A 10,460-nucleotide genomic window follows, 5' to 3' on the forward strand; every position below is an offset into this window, starting at 1 on the left:
AAGAGTCTTCTGCAAAAAAACAGTGGACATTCGCCTCAATATCGCATTCCGACCATCACCTTATCTAGATTAATTTTTTTGCCTCTGTGACTAAGCAGGTTTGAGTAGAACTGAGCCGAAAACTTTAGATTTTTAGGCCGTCGTCTAAAATAAATTTTTCACGATCCTCTGAAGATGCAAGCCATTTTCACCCCGGCTTAAAAGCCCCAAAAAATCAGTTTCTGCACCTGTACCTGCACTGTCTTTATATCTATTTTGATATAACGAATACAGCCAAACTCGTGCTAATATAAATGTATTTTTTCAGTAATAATGGGGGTCATAAATCGACAGATATAGGTATGGCTAATTAACACACGCCCCGAACTTAATAGTATAGTGGCAATCAAAAGCAAATAGCAATATCCATAATATAATTAAGCTCATAAATTTAACTATTAATAGAATTCTTGCCGGATTTCGCCCAGATTTTCTGCAGATTAAAAACACGCCAACTTTTAAGCATTAATTAAAAAATTACTGACTGTTATTAATCCGTTTTACTTACAGTGGAATAGCTTGCTTTTCAGTTCGGTTTAATGATATTTAAATTTTCGGCAAGTATTTTGATAGGGTTGCGTTCAATTTAAATTCCCGAAATGTTATTGAACCGCATTATATTTCCGGGAGATCCATACTTTGATGGTCGGTTCAAGTGTAAAAAACACCTTGTCTCATAATATGGACGGACACAATAGCATAAGTAAATCGAGTTTTTACATTTTGCAGGCAAAAAGTTTGATTCATTCCAATCGAAATCGGCTGTTCGGAGTTCTTAACAACGTTTTCAGAATGAACGACTTCCGCTTTTCCTGAACAACAAACGATTCCACAATTCAAGATGTTACCCTAAAAAGACCGCTTTCGTGATTTAGGCAAATTGGTTTTCGGAGTGGAGGTGAATTTTTGATAACAATTTGCATCAAATGAAGTGATTTCTCGAACACGAGAGGGTAAGCAAACAAAGGGTTCCTGAACATGATAACGTAGTACAAATCGGTTTAAGATCGCACATTCTTCTTATGTTAATTCTCGATTCGATCTGCTTGCTTTTGGCAAAATCGCAAACATTTTATTTGAGATAATTTATAATATTTTTATCTTTACAGGCAACCACATTTTTTAGATATAGTGGCTTGTGGGATTCGTCAAAATGCGATAAAATAATCGTCTGTTCTGCTGAAATCAGGGATAAAAATATTACCTTAGTGTTTATTTCGGTAGTCATTTATAAAATAATATTTTACATCAACAGTCGTACGACTAGAATTTTATAGCCGGTGTATTTTCGTTTAAATATGTATTCGTTATTTCATTTAAATTTAATTATTTCAGCAGCGCGAAATGGGTTCTTAAACTCACAAGTTTTTTTACTTGATGGAAAACTGCCCAACGAGGATTTTTATTGGGTTTTCTTGGGTTAAGTTGGCTCAATTGCGGTTAATTTCGGTTCGTTATCCTGTACATATATAAAAATAATTTAATGTAAATTTGCAACTAACCAGAGTTCGAGCTTGTACATGTTCAGGTACAGTTTTACCAGCCACTTAGACCTTTAAGGCCGATTAATTCAAAGCGAATTTTTGATGTGAAACCCGAGCAACTCTTAAGCCAAGCAGAATACTTGCTAGTTCTTTTAACCGAGAGCTGCAGTCAGTTTAAATTGGACACTTATTAAGTCCGAATGTTTTTCTCTGAAAAGTTTAGATTTAATTTTTGTTCATTTTCTTTCGCCAACACGAAGCAAAGTACTTAAACTAGAACGACAATTTGTTTAACGATCAGCTAATGTAAAAGAATGACAAAAAAAGCTTCTGATTGAAGTGAAAATATTAACAGTTTAGAATGATTTTGAAGGAAACTCGACTAGCTCAGATTATTTTTTGAGCCCAAATCAGTGTCGCCCCGCAGTTGCTGTTATTTGTCTTCCCCGTATCCAGAACATAAGCAGTGAATAGTTGAGTCTACCTGATCCCAAATTATGATTTAAATGTGGATAATTCGCCAATAAAATGTGGGTTAATCTTGAGAGAAGATGGCACTGAACACTGTTAGAACTCAACCTACGCTGACTGGTTAATATAACGCAAAGTTTCTGACTGTTTCCCAGTCTTGAATTAATTTAACTGTCTATATTTGGCTATGAATGAGGGAACCAGTTGTGAAACTTAAGCATCTCAACGAAACCAAATCAAAGTTTATCAAATATCCATTTCATTCGTCGTGCCCGATAGAAAATAGAAAATGTTGGCATGCAAACACCTTTTTGAACCGGCACCGAGCCACAATTCCTTTCACGCCACCACAAACGGAAAAATTATGCAAATATATTCGGGATAGCAAACGCAATCAGAGATAATAGCTTTAATATTGCAACGAGAATAATAGGTCTTTCTAACATTACCCAATGTAAGTGCATTTCCTGACCGGTAACAGGACGTTTAGCTTTGGAGTTTTGTTTCCTGCATAAATCAAAATCCGCGCAACATGTAGCAGCTGAACAGATTTATGGAATTTGCAAAGACGATACTGGAAATATAGATGGGGGACTAGAAGTTGAAACAAACATTGCTGGTAGTATTTGAAGATTCAGGACTTACTTAAAGAAGTTAGAGTTTTTTTTGCAGAAAAAAGGACTGTTTGTTTTGCTTGCTTTGAAGATGATTCTAATATTGAACTTGCCGCTGATGGATCAAAAGATTGGTAAGAAATTTATTTTCATTTTCTATTAATTAGTGTTTAATTTCAATCAAAACACTTAATTGGATTTGCTCTTTGAGATAGACTTTTGCACTGCCTTTCTCCACCATTATCGGGTGATTTGAGTCTTATAATTAGCATAACGAAAAAAGGAACTTGGTAGTTCTTAATATTTCTTGGTTTTTTTGGAAAATAATTCGTATTAGTTGCGAATCAAAAGCATTTGTTATCAGTGCGTAATAAAAAATTTAAGAAAGTTCTTTGAACAAATTTTTGAAGCAAAATATCATCAAGAATCCTTGTGATCTTGAGTGTGTATAAGTCTGATTTATCCATCCCAGCGATCAAGTGTCTCATTTCTCAGCAAATTTATTATGTTTTGTTCGCAGTACATTTATACATATAATATATGCCCATTTTGAATGTGAAACTTTCCAAGTTGTCGCTTGTCAAGGTAAATGCAGAATATTTGTGTGTTCGGTTCAGCCCCATTTGTAACTGTCTAGCTTGAATATACAACGAATGTTCATATCCCCTTAAAGATAAAAAAATACTTTAATATATTGTCCTACGACGCGTTTTGCTTTTTCTTGGCTCGTTTATTTTACGGGGTGATATTGTCGGGCCAAATGGTGCGAATGGGGAAAGCACGGGAAGCACTGCAATATATTTATGTATGTAACAAGTAGATTCATCATAAGTGCGTGTGGAGCCTTGTTTGAAACTGATGAAAATAATGCACATATTCGAAAGAAATTATTAAACAGCAGCAAACAAAGAAAACTCAACAGTTGCTTAATGTGAAACTCGAACTCGGGGGGGAGTTCTCAGTAACAAGTGGCCCTTTTGATTTATTGGGTCAAATTGCATGACTAAACGTACGAAATATGACATGCCCTATTAGGGCTTAGCCCTAAGACGGGACGTTTCATCGAATAAATGCTACGTTTAAAATAGGTCAGCGGATTAGCGGATTATTAATCTAGGAAGGAATCGTGACAATTTTTCTCTGTCACTATTTGTAGATTAGCGCAATTTTTCCACTTTTCGCTTGAAGCTAAATGAATAAATTGGTCTTTTTCAATTGATTAGTTTTAGGATTTATTCAAGTCGCCGTTGAGGGCAAAATTTATTCGAAATTTGCCTCTGCAATGGCAGTTGGAAACAATCTTTGCAACAACTTGGCTACAAACTCGTATTTCATGACAACCAATTATTTACCWAGAAAACTTTATTTTCCTCTTTGTTAATATTTAAATTGATRGTTGAGRCTCAATGTTACTGCARAAGACAGATTTTTTCAAGCTTCAATTCCTCGAAGATTTTAAAGAAAAAATCAGTACCCTTTTTCTACAGATTGGATATTGYATTTGACTCAATCCYAAAGTATTGCTTTATTCGCAAAAAAATATTTTCGGAGRTCCTGATTGGAGCTYCATCGCTCGAATTTGAAATTRAACTATTTTGATGGCGTGCAGTGAAAGTCACTTTTCAMAGACGTATTTTATTWATTTTTTTTTAAAGGAAACAATCATCAGATTAGCCAAATTTGGGGAAAATATTGCGCAGATTTCYAGAGTTATACSAAACATTTGCATTTATAAAATACYAAAGCAAAAAAASCACGCCGCGCCTGTACTAGAGAGCAGGTTACGTAGTTAATTTTCGTTTTTCTTTTATTTGCTCAAGGCGATTCATGAACGCCATCATTTCCATGGAAGAGTTAATTGGGATTATTTAACGAGCACGGAAAGTAATTGAAAAAAATGGTTTTGGCATTAGAAGCTAAAGTTTTATTTCAAGACTCTTCTAGGTTGCTCTAAATCTCGGGAAGCATTTCCTCCTCAAAAGTCCAAGCAATTTCTATGAATCCAGACTCTAAAAAGTGCTGGAAAGAGAAACCTACCAAAATAACCCATCTGGATCATACATAGAGAAACAATCTATATCTATCTACACAAATCCTGGTGGTTGAACAAACAGGCGAGGCGGGACTAGTTGAAACTGTTCACATGCAAAACAGGCATACATTAAAAAAAGCACGCGTTTGTAAAAGTATTCGTGTTTTGTTAACGACTCATTCCGAATGTAAATCGCATAAATCACATTATAATTTATAACGGCTTTGCTCCTGCGTTGATCATTTCCATTTTATTCCGATTCATATTCGCTCAACTGGTTTGCGGGCATCGATTTTTTCTGGGTCGATTCACCAGCTCATGGAGGAAAATGATCAACAGTCAGCTAACTGTGTGAAAATGAAACTTTTTAGCAACTTACTTGTTGGCCAAACTGTGATTAGAGTTCTTTGTAAACCCGACTCAGTCCCAGGAAAATTTTTCAAAATTTACTCTTCTATCAAGAATTATTCCGAAGCAATTTTCTAACATTTTTATTATTTTCTAACTACGATGCAAAAAGCCTATTGAATGATTATAACATGTCAATTTTTCGCGTTTTTTATGGCATTTTTTGATCATTTACTTCCCGCTTGAGTGCAGTTTGGTTTTCTGCAGTAATTTCTTCTAATGCATATACTTTTAGAGCCCCACCAACAGCGGCTAACTCTTTAAAATACACGACTTTGGTTATAATTTTTGGGTAAGCAAAAATGCTCTAATATAGCGTGCCCTACAGAATAAAACTCGGGTTTAAAGTGATTTGTTTTCAAGACAATTAAACAATAATTGTGAACCCTCGAAGATGACAAGTGTTTTGTTGGAACAGGTGAAAAAACCTCTAATGAATGCTCCAAACTAATAATCTGGGATTTTAAATAAAAATTGAATTAATGTGAATAATACGCTCAATTTGTCGTCCATCGTATAACCGTTTTTGTAATTTTAGTTGATTATTTCAACCATTTTTCCCAAACTCCATATTAGCTTGAACCATTGTGAGATATTTCATGCATTCACTCCTAATTTACAAATAAATTACGAATAAAAAAGGTTGACGGAACAATGAACAAATAAGCCAACCGCATCCAATCAAAATCGACACCAACAAAGCTCATTTAATATTAAAAAGAAATGAATGAAAAATGCTGAATATTTGGCGAATATTTCCAATTGTAACTTCATTTCACTTCAGTCCAACGAGCCGCACCACGTCCATTTTGTGCAAATCGCTTCAGTATTATGATCCAAACATGTGCAGTTGTACTGTTTTTCATTTTAAATTACCGGCAATAAATATGAGAAAATATGGCAATCTATTTAATGGCATGCAACCCACTCTAACATGGTTAGATTAATTTTTAAAATTCAATTTTAAATTGGGAACGTGTACGTGCAACTTACTATGCTAATCCAAACAAAGGCAATTACATTATTATAAATACATACATTTCCAGCTAGCTTTATGGTAAACGGATTTGCAACATGTTCACTAGTTCAGACTTGTCCAGCTATTTCTGCATTTGAATCCGATTAATTAAATGGCGATAATTTGAATTTATAGCACGGATTTGCTTTCAATGCACCTCTATGGATTACCACTCAAAACGAACAAAGCAAATTAAAAAAACCTATATAAATAAAAATTCCCGTAACTCTTTCAAAAAAATGCGTTTTGCCGTTTAGCGTTTATATCTCTGCATTCCGTGAAATTCCAGAGCAATGGCAGTTTAATTATCGAAAAATTGAAAAATCAAACTGTAATTCGCTTCCTAAATACTGTATTTCAATTACGGTTACGTTTATAAGCCCAATACATAAAAGGGAGCTTTCGACAACAATATGAAAACTGGCCAAAAAGGGTTAAATGTTGATTGAAGGGCTACGTTTAACTTTGTTCTTCCTTTTTGTTAATTAAATAACTAACAGATTTTTTTAGGATAGCTTTGGCGTTTTATCCCAGGTATCAGCTACAGTGAGGCATAATTTCAATAATTTGAGTATCTCGATTTTTTGCGAAAACCTTCGTTTCAAAAGTGTCTTAAACCGTACCCAAAAATTCGAGTTTACTGCGATTTTAACGAAATTTGTGCTATATAAACACCAACTGTTGCCTATGGAGTGTGAAAATGCCATGTGGTTATTTGTCTTCCTTGGGAAGTTACGAATTTTTAAATGAGAGCAAACACCAAGGTAAAAACTTCCATACTGCCATTTACAAAGTTTGCAAAAATCGAGATCTAACGTGATATTAACGAACATTTTAGAGTTACAACGGCCAAGCGTTGGCTAAGGAGTGGGAAAATTGCAAGTCGCTACTTGCCACTAGTTTGGGAATTTTGAATTTTTTGAATAAAGTAAACAGTAGGTGAAAAAAATTGCAACTGTAATTTACAAAGCACTCAAAAATCATGATTTAAGGTGACTTTATTGAAAATTGGGGCTTGTTAAGCGCAAAGTGTTGGTTATAGTGTGAAATATTCAAGTTGCTACTTCTAATAGTTTTGAAGTTACTCATTTAAAAAAATCCGAAACTGGAAAAATCTTTAATTTGCGTCGGCTATTTAAAAAGTTCTGAAAAGTTAGGATTTTACACGATTTTAATGAAAAATTTAGGATTTCAAGCTTGGTGTATAAGTCACAGATGGTGAAAATTTCATGTTACTAGTTGCTACCTGCTTGTTACTGGTGGGAGTTGAAAATTTTTAAACGAGCGCGAACATCTAAGAAAAAACGTTTGTTTGAGGAGCGTCATTTATAAAGTAAATAGAAATAAGGGCCATTTTAGGGAAAATTCTCCAATTACAACCGTATAGTTTTGTCTGTCGGTTCAAACAATTGCAAGTCGTTAACTGCCCCCATTTGGGACTTACGAAATTTTAAACGAAAGCGAACATCTAGGTTAACCATTTGAGACCGTTTTTCTCATTTTGTGCAAAAATCAGGTTTTACCTCTATTTTAAGGAATAATGGAGAATGTTAAGCCGTTCGTTATGTTGTCCGGTGTTGGCTATCGATTGTGAGAATTTCAAGTCGCTACATGCACCAGTTTGGAAGTTGCGAATTTGTTGATGAAAGTGAACACCTGGGAGAAACCTTTCATTTGAAACCCTCACTTAGTTTGCAAAAATCAACACTAAATGCGACTATACTGAAATAACGAGCGTTTCAAGTGCAGAGTTTTGGCTTCAGTGTGCGAAAATTTCAAATCGCTGTTAGTCCTATTTTTGTAGTTGCGAAGTTTTAACACAGAACGATCATCTAGGTAAAAACCTCTATTTTGAGACTGTCATTTACAACGTGTCATTCGCACTATTTTTACAAAAAGGAGGGAAATATTATACACAACGCCAAAGTGTTGGCTACGGGGTCTGAAAATTTCAAGTAGCTACTTGTCTTAGTTTTGTAGTTAAAAATTGAACTTGGGCCAGTTGGTGAGTTGCAATTTTAAGAAAGCGAACATCTGACTGAAAATCTTCATTTTTACTCTGTTTTCACATAGTTTGGAAAAATCGAGATTTCTTCCACTTGCATGAGAGCTAGACTATGTTTTACTGCCGAGCGTGGCCTGTGGCGTGTGAACATTTTAAGTCTACTTGCCCTAGTTTGAGAGTTAAGAAAGTTAAAGATAAAGCGAATATCTGGGCGGCGAAAATGTTAATTTTGGGTCTGTCATTTATAAAGTTCACAAAAATCAGGATATAGTACGAGTTTAGTGAAAATCGGAGCATTTTATGCACCTTTTATTCTATACGCGTTCAAAACTTCAAGTTTCTGTTTGCCCTGGTGGAGAAGTTGCACATTTTTTTATGAAGAGCCAACGAAAAATTGTTTGTTCTGAAAAAACAGGAAACTTGAGGCAATTATTTCATTTGCCAATTATTAACTTCTTTCGAACTGAATTATTATGCAATAAACCTTGTAAACCCACATTTCCATAATGAATTGGCGCACCTGAAACCCCCAATTAGACTAATTAAAGCAGCGCGACATAATTCGATTTAAAAATCGTATTAAACATATTTCCGAAATTATTAAAAATAGCCGCTGAAATAGTAATTTGATTGCCGAATTGCATTAGTCATGTAATTCCGATCATAATGGACAAATAATGAAATATTCAGTTCAATACTATTTGTCGCGCTGCAATATTTGTTTCACGTAAAACCTCCAAATATCGGTTATGGGGCTAATTGATATGGAAGTCTTTTTTTGATCGATAGATCGCAATTAGTTGGCATGTTCAGGGTGGTTTCAAATAATGTTCATTCCTGGGAAATAAACTGGATTTTTAATAAATGTAGCTTTGCTTCCAGACATTTAAGTCCAGCGATAGTCAGAAGAATCTTTACTAAGCCTGACACTGCATCTATTGTGTTCAACTCATAAAGTTACATTTTTTCGGTCTAAATTATTGAAGTGGTTTGTCATTTTTTTTTCCTCAATTAGTTTATTTATTATTCACTAAGCCATTGGCGCTGCGTTAATTTTAGTTTAGGGAAGATACTGTGGAATAATAAAAAATCCAAGAGACACTTTAAGGTCAAGTATAGGCAATTATGTAAAAAATTACACTTACTTAATTAGGCAATTTGGAAAACGTGCTTTTTGATTTATCCCTAATAACTAGAGTCTTTTAAGGTTAAAGTTCCTCTTTCAATTAGGGACTTGGACGTGAAAGTTTCATCAATAATTAATGCGAGATATTATTTATAAAATTCCTATTCAGGCGCTATGGTGAAATGAAAATCCCAAAAGCCAGACGGCGTTTTGTTTCGACTGAACATAACTCAGCTTATTGATTGTATTCGGCGGTTTCATGTTTTGTAAATTGCATTTTTATGCTGCATTTCAGCTACTTTGAGCATTTGAGTATATACAACGTTCATCAATTTTAAAATGATTCAAAATAATAGTCTAATTAAGACCTTGTTTTATTGTTTGTCTGTGGAACCAAGTGGTTTTGGAGTTTACTGCTTGGTAGGACTTTTTCCTTGCCAAAATCAAAATTTGCCCCCCACGATTTGGGGCTAGAAACTTTTCAAGTAAAGCATCATTTTAAGACCGACCATGGTGAACCAGTGGGGTTCAAATTACAAATCAATGTTGCACTTGCAAATGGTAATAAATTATTCAAGCCCCGTAAATGCAGATCTGCATATGAGTTTGCTTAGGAAACATAAATCAACTTTCGCGAAAATTGCCGGAAACTTCCACTGCATTTGGCGCAATAAGAAAACTTCCTACCTCCAATGCGAGAAGAATCACAAGCTGCTCCGTAAAAGACACCGCTTAAAATAAACTTCCAGCACAATAATTCACTTCACTTTTTCAAGTTAATGGAAGCTGAAGCTTCGATAAACATAAACAAAAAAACAGTTTTCACTACTGCAACTTGGTTCGCGTGTCCGCGGCGCAAGATCGATCAGAAGCGTCGCAGAACCAACCCTCAAAAATCTGGAAGCGACTGAACGTTTGTCGCACAGAATCGAGTCCTTATTACAGTTTTCAGAAGCTCATAGACGAGGATCATGCGCTTTTCCTACAGCCCTCAAAAATCTCCTGTTGAATTTTCAAATATTACGGGATTGTTTGGCGTCTATTGAGATATCGCGTTGACTCAAAGATTAACGCAGCTACGTGGTTTGGTTTCAAAAAGATCTGGAAATCAGCATTCCGAAGCATTAATTTAACGACCAATGGTTGAAACATCGGAGAAATTTGGTCACATTTTTGTTAAATTTCTACTAGCAACTAGGCCGACAAGAGGTTTGCTTGATTTGTTGGCAAATGCGGGTATCAACAACCTACAATATGCTGATT

At 34.9% G+C, this 10,460-nt stretch overlaps 1 protein-coding gene across 1 annotated transcript in view; it reads right to left on the bottom strand.

The window, feature by feature from the left end:
• The window catches only part of LOC109546859 (lachesin), a 168,579-nt gene extending 158,483 nt beyond the window's left edge, over positions 1 to 10,096 (bottom strand). The window contains exon 1 of the mRNA XM_048665721.1: positions 9,885 to 10,096. The gene's annotated coding sequence lies outside the window, so the exon portion shown is untranslated. The remainder of the gene's footprint in view (positions 1 to 9,884) is intronic.
• Between the last annotated feature and the right edge of the window lie 364 nt (positions 10,097 to 10,460).

Source organism: Dendroctonus ponderosae, unplaced genomic scaffold, assembly GCF_020466585.1.
Source record: "Dendroctonus ponderosae isolate FM_Combo_2020 unplaced genomic scaffold, Dpon_F_20191213v2 Dpon_F_20191213_4, whole genome shotgun sequence".
Classification (NCBI taxonomy): domain Eukaryota; kingdom Metazoa; phylum Arthropoda; class Insecta; order Coleoptera; family Curculionidae; genus Dendroctonus; species Dendroctonus ponderosae.